Raw genomic sequence first — 12,336 nt, 5'->3', positions numbered from 1 at the left:
ATTGGGGTCTGCTATTCATTTTCCCAGTTCTATGCTGGGTTACTATCTGGGAGTCCCTTTGGCCACCATGGCCAACAACTCAAAAGAAGGTATTGCTTGTCTGGCATTATTGCTTGTTACGTAGCCTTTAGCTATACATATGGACTCTCATGAAAGTTTAAGACCCTACAGTTGGCCCAGATAAACCAATTTATTTTTACTCCTAAGGTTGTTTAAGGATCTGCTCCTCAGGGGTCACATGGGCTTGGGAGGAGCCCCTGGGTCCTTTATTTTACCAGTTCCATCTATGTGAAGATAAGCCAAAGGTCCTGCTCGACCATGGCTGGCTTTGCTTGGAAGCATGGAGGAAATGTCCCCTCTGTGTTGACCCTCCTCTTTGTAGACTGTACACTGGTTCAGGTCCTTGGATTGGGGTCTCCACGGCCTCATTGCTCAAGAGGACAGGTGACTAACCACAGTTGCAGGACATTTCGAGAGATGTTCATAAGTCCCCTGGAACTAGTCAACCTAGGAGGACAAGGAGCAAAAAGTGTCCTTCATGTCTCTCTGACCAAATTATGATAGACCTCAAAGTATAATTTGTTAAACACCCAAGAACGTTAGTTCCACCAGTCTGGTATTTTTAATTACTGTGTGTCATGTAGATAAATCTTGGGCAAAGACCAGTTGTTCTCAGATAAACCTTACCTAGACATATATTTCTTGATCTGCTATGTATAATTTGTCAGTAGGTTGTAGGAGTAATATAGTTCTCTCTGGTTTTCAAAACAGCTAGGCATTGCTTATCTCTCACATTGTCTCACCCCTCCATCACGGTTTTCCCACTTAAGGTGCCCCCATTTCCCCCCTTTCTCCCTTACTAATACCCTTCTCCTATGGTCCTGCCTCTCTTGAACTTCTTCTTTCCCTTTATCCCCTAGGTTCCTTGTATACCCTTCCCTCCCAAATTTTATCCATATCTCCCTTATTAAGGCTTGTTTCCTGCTGTTCTTCTCTTTCAGGTTATTTCTTTTCCTTTACCTCCCTGTTTCCTTTTCATTATCCTGGTTCCTGTAGTTATGTCTGGTAGCATACTTACTTATCAGAGTCTGGTTCTAGGATCCACATGTCAGGGAGAACATATGTCAATTTTTTTCTGAGTCTGTGTTACTTCACTTAGTATAACAGTTTCTAGTTCCATCCATTTACCTGCAAATTTCATCTTTCTTTACTGCTGAGTAAAACTCCATCATATAAATGAACCACATTTTCATTATCCACTCATCAATTGAGGGACACTTAGGTTGCTTCCATCTCTTAGCTATTGTGAAAAGAGCAGCAACAAACATGGATGTACATGTGTCTCTGCAATAGGATGTATTCTTTGGGTATATGCCAAGGAGTGGTATAACTGGGTCAAATGGTAGGTTATTTTTGCTTGAACAAGGGAAAAAAATTCTCCTTATGGTTTTTTTTATATTCTTTGAGTTGTCTGAAAAGGATTTTACATAATTTAAAATAATTTCTGTTCTGTGCTTCTTTGTCTTTGAGTAAAATAAGAATATTAACAAGTTAATTACAAGACTTTAGATTTACTGTTAAGTATACCTACACTTAGTGGATGCTGTGTTCTACCTCTCCTGACATGTAAACTCTATGAAGGAAGACTTTTGTCTTCTTCTCTTGTGGTATATCCCCAACTAATTTGACACTAACTTTACTCTTACATATATTCTGAATGGAAATTTTTAGGTAAAAAAAAATTTAAATCATTGAAAAATTTAAAAAGATGCTAGATTCTCCTTTAATTCATTCATTTAAAAAAACAATACAGAAATATTTTAAGCTAGTCATGGTAGTAGACATTTGTAATCATAGAATTTGGGAAGCAAAACAAGATCATGGACATAAGTTCAAGGTCAGCCTTGACTGCATAGTGAGTTCAACTCTAGACAAGGCTACACAGTGAGATTTTTATATCCAAAAACATCTAACAACAAGCAGAATTAAAAAATGCATCATTCTTATAAGGTATTGCTCATCTCTATGTTAAGTTTCACCAGCGTTTGAACTCTGCAGTATGAGTGAGCACAGACTTGGCTTATCGCTTTTTCAGGTATTTCAGACCATCAGAACTCAGACTTCAAGATGCTAAAATAGTCCGTACATGTTTGGACTCTGATTATTTTTTTAAGAGCATGTGTTATTATGAACTTGTATTTTGGAGTAATAAGTAAAAATTATTAAACAATAATTCTTGCAATGCCTATAAATCATTCTTAAAATGGTTACTGATGAAATAATTTGGAGTTCTGAAGCCAAGTGATGATATTTTTCCCTGAAAGGGAACTGCTCATCTGTAAAAGGTCTTTTCTTAAATTGGACCTTAGTAATGGTACTGGTCCTAGACCCAGTTATTTTTTTTTAATTACTTAACATCATTGATCAAGAAGAAACAAGTCTGTGAACTTCTTGTGGACATGGATTTTTTTTTTTCTCCACAGGAAAAACGACAATTCATACCAAAATTCTTCTCTGAAATATGAAATGTGTGTGTGTGTCATCTGCTTGCATTTAAGGTTGCAAAACACATCTTTTGAAAAACCATGACACAAATATTTCATACCAACCACATAGGTAATTATGTGGAAGATTCTTCTGAAAGATAAGGAAGCCACTGTCACTGTGCTTGTTGGAATACATCTCTCTGTGTGTCTTCACAGACTAGCTCTCAAGGTCATGTGACAACATTATTCAATTCATTTACAAGGTAAATTAGAGATTCTTCTAAACCTTGAAATCATAATTAATTTATTAAAATGTTTGCCTTAATAAAGAATTCTATAACAAAAATTCTCTAAGGTGTGCTTAAAGAAATACTTCCATCTCAGGAAAGTGTGTGTGTCTGTGCGTGCACACATGCACTATAAATAAATTTATATGATATTGGTGTTTGTGTGTTATAAATTTATATATGTTGTTTTAAAGTATATGTGTTCTATAAATAGATATATTATTTATATATGAAAGTATAGATATGTATGTTAGTCTAAAATTAGTCATGATTTCAGTAAACTATGTAAGTTTTCACCCCATAAAATGTATTGGATACAGAACTGGGTCTGGAGCACCTGCCTTTAATCCTAGCACTCCAGAGCTAGAGGCAGATGGTCTCTGTCAAATTGAGGCCAACCTAGTCTACATAGCAAGTTCTAGGCCATCTGAGACGACAGAGAGACCCTGTCTCAAAAAAAGAATATTGGTTACAATCATCTTGAGTAAACCACTACTAGGATGTATATGAAACAAGTGTGAAACTCTGTTAAGTTGAATGACCAGTGTGCTGGCTTGTGCATGATTTCAAAGTGTAGCACAATTTTACTAATGCAGTCACCTTGTGAGGCTGCCTGTATTTTCCCTTATATCACTATATATGCTACTGAACAAAATTTTGCCAAGAACTTTTGTACTGTGGATTGGTTTTGCTATTCCAGTTGAAATGTCATCAAAGTTGCAAAATATTTTTTTCTATTTCCTCAATTCTGATGAGATTTTTTTTTTTTTGAAATAGGGTCTCATGTAGCCCAGGATAGCCTCAAACTCACTATGTAGCCAAGCATGACCTGCCTCCACTTTTTGAGTTACTGGGATTGCAGACATGCATGGCCACACCTGATTTATGTGGTGCTGGGATTAGAATTCAGGGCTTTTAGACAAGCATTCTACCAACTGAACCAGATTCCTAATCCTGACAAGAGATTTTACATGGAAAAAAATCCAAAAATTACCCTCTGAAGGCAGTTGCCGTGAATCACTGAAACTGAAAATGCTGTAACATTCTATTTTATTTTATTTTATTATTTTATTCACTATTGTGTCTGTTTCCAAATTTACACTTCTTTCCATTAGGTACTGTGTTTAAACTTAGAAGACAGAACTCAGTACTCCCTAGGGACCAGAAATCCAGTGAATGACCAGCAGTGTGTAGCCTACAAAACCCACATTTTTCCTTTGCCAGCCATTTTATTTAGTGAAGTGATCAGAAATAACTTTCTACCAGTTCATTCTAGGAGTTTTTATGCTAATGACCCCATTAAAGGAAGTCAAAACAAAAGAGTCCCCTTTGTAACCACAGCTTGACTCCAGCTCTACTTTTCTGCAAGGTTTGGTCCAAGGCTACCCTTGACTCTCTCTTTCAGCTTGTTAGTTAGGAAGTGCTGTGCAACTTAGAAGATGGAGTCTGATCTCCTGGAGTTGGAGAGATGGCTCAGCAGTAGGAGCACTTGCTGCTCTTGCAGAGAACCTGAGTTCAGTTCCCAGGACCTATGTCTGGGAACTCATAAACACCTATAACTCCAGTGCCAGGGAATCCATCTTCCTCTTCTGGCCTTTGCAGACACCTACATGCACACATACACACACACAGAGAGAGAGAGAGAGAGAGAGAGAGAGAGAGAGAGAAAGAGAGAGGAATAGAATAATAAGATAAATCTAAAAAGAAAATGAAATCTATTATGTGTTAGTCTGTTCTCTGACTCAGAATGTACTGAAATACCTTCACATCTCCATGAGTAACTTCTCTCATGTCCTTCAAAATACCGAGTTTAAAGCTTCGAACATAGCAAGCCATGAAAGAGATTATGGCTTTTGGCTTGTTGGTGTGAAAAGATGACTCAAGCAAAAAATATATAATATTTTATCATTTACTATTTACAACATGATGCCTTGAATTATGAATGTATTTTGGAGTCACTAAGTTGAATAGGTAATAGATACCTTATCTTTTTAAAAAATAATTTATTGAGAATTTCATACATGCATATAAGGTGTTTTGATCAAATTCATGCCCACTCCCTCCGCTCCAACTCCTCCCATATCTCCCCATCACTTTTTTTCTGATAATTTCATATACTAATATTATAGTTTTTTAATATTCATAATTCATGTTATAAAACAGTTTTCTTCCCCTAAGTTCTGATTTGTCTCACATTCTGTATACTTTAGAGCAAATTTCTCATTATAATAATTAATAGATCATTTGGGGTTATTGCCCTTTAAAAGAAATGTTTTCAGGAGAGTTGGAGAATGATAAACATATTTATGAGAATATTCAAGAAATGTCACATGGTAGGCATTTTGTGGAGGGTTTATGGATCATTGGTCCATAAACAAAATATGCGTTGCATAAAGAGGTTGAATTAATCTCTGAGGTTATTCTCAGGTCTCAATATTGTGATATCTTCTTTTATTGAAAAGGCAGATGTTAGATACTGCCAATAAATAACTTTGGATTGAATATGTTTGCATGTATAGGTAGGTCTATAAAAGCCACACTCGACAGCTGGGTAACATTTCAAATGCTACCTTCCCCGACTTTCCTAAGCCAGAGGAAGGGTCCAGGATGCCCTCATTTTTCACTGATGAAGGACTGTCTGAAAAATTGTGTTTACAAAAACATTCCTTTGCTGATTGTCTGCATCCCCTGTAAGGTCTAAGGGAAGAGTCAAGGCCTTGGGGAGGGCAGAGGCAGTGATGGGTGAATGAAGCCTTTCTCATCATCTGAAAACCATCCTCAGTGAGGCCACTCTTCCATGGAAGGTGGAAAGGAATCTGATGATGCCTGTTTGTGTTGGCAGCCTGTGTCCTGAAGATGCACATGTCCAGAGAATGACAGAAAGTCATTTTTCCAGGCCAAGGCTAACTTCTGTTTCCATAACACTGTGGGAAGCTGAAAATGCAAGCCACACAGGCTTGTCCCTGGTCTGAGCATAAACAGCCCTCTGCTCCCAGAGATACCATTCGTGTCCCTAAATCACCTCTAATCCACTGAAGACACATTTAAAGGCTTAAAGAAAGGAAATGCTGAAGAGACCTCCCCTTTTTTTGTAAAACAGAATGATCAAGATCATCAAAGAAGAAGAGTTTCTTAGCCATTATCACTAGCCTCCAGGAGGGCTGAGGCAGCAAACAACAATTGGGCCTTCACTTTATGAGATTGTTTGCAATCCTCTGAATATTGCTCTTCTTGACTTTCATGAACTTACTGTTCTGGGAGCCCAGATTCAAGTGGCTCTCTGAATTACCTTCCCACCCAGCAATAAGTATGATTATGCTTTGTTGGCAGCAATCCTGTGGCTTAGCATTCCTTAGAAATCATCTGTTTTAACCCCCAGATTCTCAGAATAGAAGGTATCATAGCAATGTAAATTCAGAAGAGATATGGAACAAAGAAGGGAAAATATCTGTGAGTCCTCTTGAAGTTGTTTATGTAGAAAATTCAGCTGCCTTGAGATCATGGCACCACAGCTCAGACACAACTCTCCTGGAATAGGGTATCAACAACCAGTATTATTTAACTTTTCATAGAATATATGCTATGATTTTTATGACTCTGCTACTGATTTTAGATGCATATTGACTTAAATCACTGGTAAACAATTCTAGCATTTAAAAATATTTATTTAATAACCACATGATTAGAAGAAGCATTTCATTACAGCATTAACATATTCAATAACAATTTCCAGAGCAAAGATGCATCTCTTTCAATATTGGCTGTAAATTTTTAGATTCACAGTTGAATTATTACAGTTATACAATGTTGAACTCAGTATAAACCCTATAAGGCATAAAACTGAATGGGGTTTTAGCCTTTAAAAAAGCTCTCCATTTCATTTTAAAATATACTGTTTCATACAGAAAAACTCATTTTGAATGCTACTAACACTTAGATGTTTGCACATGCGTCTCTAATCTCTATGTATCTGATTACTAGTCACAGTTGGTACTTTCTGAGATCCACCTGAACATGGATATAAAATCATTGGGTAAATTTCATTGGTAATGTGTTTCACTTCTACTAATTAACATGGAGCAAATTTTTTTTGCTTCTTTCTCAAATATAACTCATTTTTTTAAATTGTTGATTTTTTGTGTGTATTTCATACAGAACATTCCAAACAATCTTATTCATCTATATACCCACATCTCAAATGGCACCCTCCCATAGTCTCCCGCTGCCCCCCGCCACACACACTGGAGCCCATATACTCTGTAGTCCCTGTTACTGTCCACTGTGATGTCGGTGCCCCCAGCCATTCTCCAGTGCTTGTCCATCTAGTCAGCCTATCTAGAGTTCCTTGGAGGTATTGGGTTTGTCTGGATGCAAATAATCAGGAAGCAGTGGGGATTCTGGGCCAAGAGGTCAGTCCAGGAGTCTGGGGTGCCAAGACAAGAAATGGGCCAGTACCCATACTAGGAGGAGAGATGGGGTCAGGGAGCTGAGAGGGTGAGTGAGGCTGGGGGAGTCAAGGCATGGTGGGCACTGCAGAACTTACCTAGGAAAGATGCTGACCCCAGAAACAGTTTTAGAATTTTATTAACACACACAAAAATATCCTCCAAATGATGTTTGGATTTCTGCAGCTTCAAATTTGTAAGTGAGTGTATATCCTTGAGCTGAGCATTGCCAGCCATTATAGAAAACTTACTAACATATGCTTTCTTTGCTAAGTAGGATATAAAAATAAAAATCATGAGTAGCTAGTCTTTTTTCAGCATTTAATACATTTAGCATTTAGCAAAATGATATTTTATGCAGACTCATTTATTTAGACTCCACCACAGTTGTATGAAATAGATACTGGGATGACTTTCACATTAAATGAAAAGTGAGGGTTAAGAAATTTTTCCCTGAATAAAGTGAATACGCACAGGAAAGGGGATCTACTGACGTATAAGCAAGGAGGAACAGTGAATAAGTTACATGTCTTTTTGAGGTCATATCTAACTTTTAGTTGTTTTTTAAAAAAATATTTTAGTTTTATTGATTTAATTTTATGTGTATGTGTATTGCCTGCATGTGTGTAAGTGCACCTGTGTGCAGTGCCCACAATGGTCAGAAGAGGGTGTTGGATCCCGTGGAACTGGAGTTATAGGCAGTTGCTTGCTGCCATGTGGGTGTTGGAATTCAAACTCAGGTCCTTTTCAAGAGCAACTGTTCTAACCACTGAACTATTTCTCCAGCCACAGTTTTGTTTTTTTTTTTAAACTATGAGACACAACTATTGATTATGGCTTTATGGTAGATTAAGCTAATTATGAACTTCCTAGTAAAAATACTAAAATGATGGGCAAGACAAAGATATCAATAACCACGCAATAAGTAAAAAGCTAGAAACCAGTGGAACAAGCTGAATTCTGCTTTCATTCTAAATATATTCACTAAAATCTTGGGTTTGAACTTGATTCTGTGCTTTAGAAGACAGGAGATAAAACTTCTCAGCATCTGTTTAAAATGTGGACCTGTGAAAAAAATTCCAAGTATTAAACCCTTGGAAAAGTTGAACAAGCCTGAGTGTTTCAATTTAGTCTGTGGTTACAAAGAAGTACTGTTCTTACAGAGGACCCTAATTCTGTTCCCAGTACAAATATCTAGTGGCTCACAACTGCCTATAACTCTAGATGCAGGGTATCAGAACTCCTCTTTTGGCTTCTGTCAGCACCTGCACTCAGGTGCACATACCCTCACACAGAAACATATACATGCACACATAATTTTAAAAAATAAATGAAAAAATCTGTAAAAGGGGGGAGGTAGCTGGAGAGATGACTCAGTGGTTAAGAGTGCATACTGCTCTTCCAGAGGACCAGAGTTCAGTTCCCAGTACCCATGTCAGTTCCCAGTACCACGTGATAACCATCTACAACTCAAGCTTCAGAAAACTGAATGTCCTGTTCTGGACTCCTTGGGCACCTGCATTCACATACATATACCCCTACACAGACAACACATATACACATATATAAATAATAAAATAATTTTTTACAAAGCACCTGTACAAATATTGTGCTCAGCATAGGTCTGAGAATTATTTCTTTAGAATTGTTTCAAAAGTTCCCTCTCATATGGTTTTGTTACATGAAATCAGGAGATTCAAGAAACCAGCAATCAAAGTCAGGTGAGGAGAGGGAGTTTAATTTGACACTAGCAGCCTGGCACCTGGACCATTCAGTATTGATGTCTGCCTCTTGTTCAAGTTTTGGGGGGCATTTATACTCATGTGTGAGGAATGCAAATAACAGATAAGTGATAATTAAGTAAATGGTTCACAGGTAACATATGGCTGCAAAGGTTACAGGAGTGTGTCAGTTTTGGAAAACAAAGACTTCAATCCTGGGGAAGGGAAGGGTCCTGTTTTATGCCCCCCCGCCCCGTTCTTACCTTGGGACCTTTCAGGGTCCAAAGTTCCTAACAACCATTCAAATTTCTTATAAACCATCCAAAGGGTTTCATTATCATCACATTGTGAGCTCTTTTAGCAACTCTCTGACGTTTTACATTATTCCTCCCTCTTCATCGATGTAATTGCTTATGTTTATTATATAAGATTTTTTTAACAAGAGAGATAATAGAACCACAACTATTGGGTCCCAAGTAATTTAGGTATTTTTCCAGTAAGGTGTTTTTTTCCCAGTCTTTATTCTTTCTAGTAGATGCCTTGCATTGTCTCTAACTATGCCAGACCGAGTTGTATAAAAACAGCACAGATACCTCCCTTTCTGATAGTTTGGGTATCTCTAGTCTCAGATAGGGATTAAGTTTGCTGGCAGATCCAAGGAAATTTCCAGCTCTCGGCTGAGAAAGAAACTGGTCATTTTGAGCCAGGCAGTTTCTTCACTTTAAACTGCCTAAATGCCTAGGGCATTTGGATGCCAGTTATTTTGGCTTCTTCCATGCTGATTAGGGTTTCAGAGTGTGGCAACCAGGGTACCCCTTCAGTGGGTCTGCCTAAAAGACCCAAATATATAGTTATAGAGAGAAAAGTCCTTGACTGGTACCTGTGAAGAAGAAATAAAGGAAGAGTAGATAGGCACAAGTTCTAGACAGGGAACCAGGAGAAGTCAGAACAGGGTGAAATTTAAATATGCAAGTTAAAGTCTGTTAGAATTTCTTGATGAGGGCATCCAAAACCATCCATTTATGAGGTTATGCTCCATTTTTCTTTTGACTGTCATCACTGGACTCAGGATCTGTGCTTCAGGCATTTTGATAGCTGTTGGAGTGGCTAGAGTCACAGTGCGAGTTCCCTCTTACATGGCTTCTAGACAGGGAGAGAATAAATTTAGCCATCATTTAATTTTGATAATAACACTAGTGGACTTGTTCTTTTTGGCTGCAGGTGGCACTGCAGTGTTAAAGTAGGCCAAGATCTGAAGTCTTATATTTGAGTAGTATTTTAATCGTGTAGAAAATCAGTGAGAATTTTCTAAACAACATCTCATATGAACTTTTAAGCCTAATGTCTGGGAATCACAATTTCTTGGATTTTAAAAGAAATATATTGATCATTTTAAACTTTGGTTATATTTTCCTTTGGGTGTTTAAGACCATACAGGTGGCCCAAATTAACCATTTTTTTATTTTTCTTGAGGTCCATTAAGGATTTGATCCTCAGGGCTCACTTGGTTTTAGGGGTAGACCCTGGCTTCTTTTACTTTTCTTTTACCAGTTCCTCCAGGATAAATCAGGAGGTCTTGCTTGACTTGGAAACATAGAGGAAGCATTTTCTCTGAGCTGATCCTCTCTTTATAGACTGGACACTGATTTGAGTCCCTCTGGTGGGGTCTTCATGACCTCCCTGAACAAGAGGACAGGTGACTCATCACAGCTACAGGACATTTGAAGAGATGACTAAATCCCATACCCCCCTGGGAATTAGTTGACCATGAAGGGCAGCAAAACTGTCCCTTTAAATCCCTTTGACCAGATAAGCGTAGGCTTTAAGTATGGTCAGCAAACATCCAAGAAGGTCAGTTACACTAGTCTGGTACTTTTAATTACTGTGTAATATGTAGCTAAAGCTTGAATAAAATCCCAAACATCACGGGTTAAGTAGGCATATCCCAGGAAAGGGATTTAAAACAATCCCTTAGGTCTGTCTCAAATGAAGACTGTTATCCTACAAACAGAAGCAGTCTCCTTTCTTTTCCAGTTTCCCATACCCTGATTTTCAGTTTTTCAGAAGGAAGGGAAGGGTCATATCATATTCCTTTAGACAGGAAATAAACTGATCAGGATTCAGATCAAACTCACTGAAACTGTTTCCTTCTGGACTGTATGTATCTGTTTCAATAAGGTAAAACCTAGTTTCTCTTGAGTCAAATTATCTTGTTATGGGCAAGAGAAAGTACAAAAAGTAACACTTGCATAATGCAGAGAAATATAAAGGCATCTTTCAGTAGTTACAGGTAACCCCAGTATTTGTCTATATCTATTTAATCTAAGACTGTAACTGGGTGTGTAGTACAGGCCAGACTAGTAGACTGAAAATCTTGGCTGTAACAGCAATTATTATAACAACTCTGTATCTCTCTATAAACATGCTCAGACCTTTAATAAACTTGCTTAAATGTTCTCATTATCCTTTCTATTCTGGAAATATCCAGCCATTTTAATCCTTATGCATAAATCTTTTAATAAAATCTCTCTATTTTATATCCTTTACTAATGTTTTAACCACTTGTTTTCTTTCTTTAATACCATAAGCTATAATAACTTTTGCACAAATTTACCATTTGTTGTGAGAATTTACTAATAAATTAATATTCCTTTATAAATATAAATATACAGATGAACAAATATGTTAAATATATTATTATAATCTATAAACTTTGAGATGTCCTTGTAAGCCTTGAAGCAGGCATTAAATGACCAATTCTTTAAATTTCTAGAGACGTTTCACATAGGCTTTGAAAATGCTTATTTTATATAAAACATATCTAAATACAGAGCTAAATTGCATCCTGGAGCAGAAGTAATCATTTCTTAAAATTAATTTATATTCTTAAGCAATAGTAATCATGTTGTAATTTAACAAATTTATCTTACATGAGAAAGTACTTATAAGTCAGTTTGATATCAAGTAAATTATTATTATTTTAAATAATTGTCTTTTTAGTAGTAAACATGAGTCTACATAGTCATAACAGTTCCATAAAATAAATACTGTTGTTAGTCACAATGTTACGACAAACTAGTTTTAAAAACAAAACCTTGACACCTTGATGAAATTCTAATCAAGTGTCAAATGTCACTCTAAAATTTAAGACAGTCAAACCATTAGCATTTAAAATCTTTCATTGTTTACACAGTACTGTGAGTTTTCAGTCATGGAACCCAGCTTTCTGTTAGGGTTCCAAACAGCAGCAGTTTCCCCCCTCCCCAACAGGGACCTCACCTTGACCTTTGGAGTCAAGGGAAACAAACTCTGCTGAGAAGCAACCTGCCTTTCCTCTGATCTCCAAAGATAAGATAAGCAGATTCTACCTGATAACCAGAGATTTTAGAAGCTGTTT

The sequence above is a fragment of the Nannospalax galili genome, unplaced genomic scaffold (assembly GCF_000622305.1).
Source record: "Nannospalax galili isolate Female #2095 unplaced genomic scaffold, S.galili_v1.0 scaffold186, whole genome shotgun sequence".
In the NCBI taxonomy this organism is placed as follows: Eukaryota; Metazoa; Chordata; class Mammalia; order Rodentia; family Spalacidae; genus Nannospalax; species Nannospalax galili.
This window is presented reverse-complemented; position numbering follows the sequence as displayed.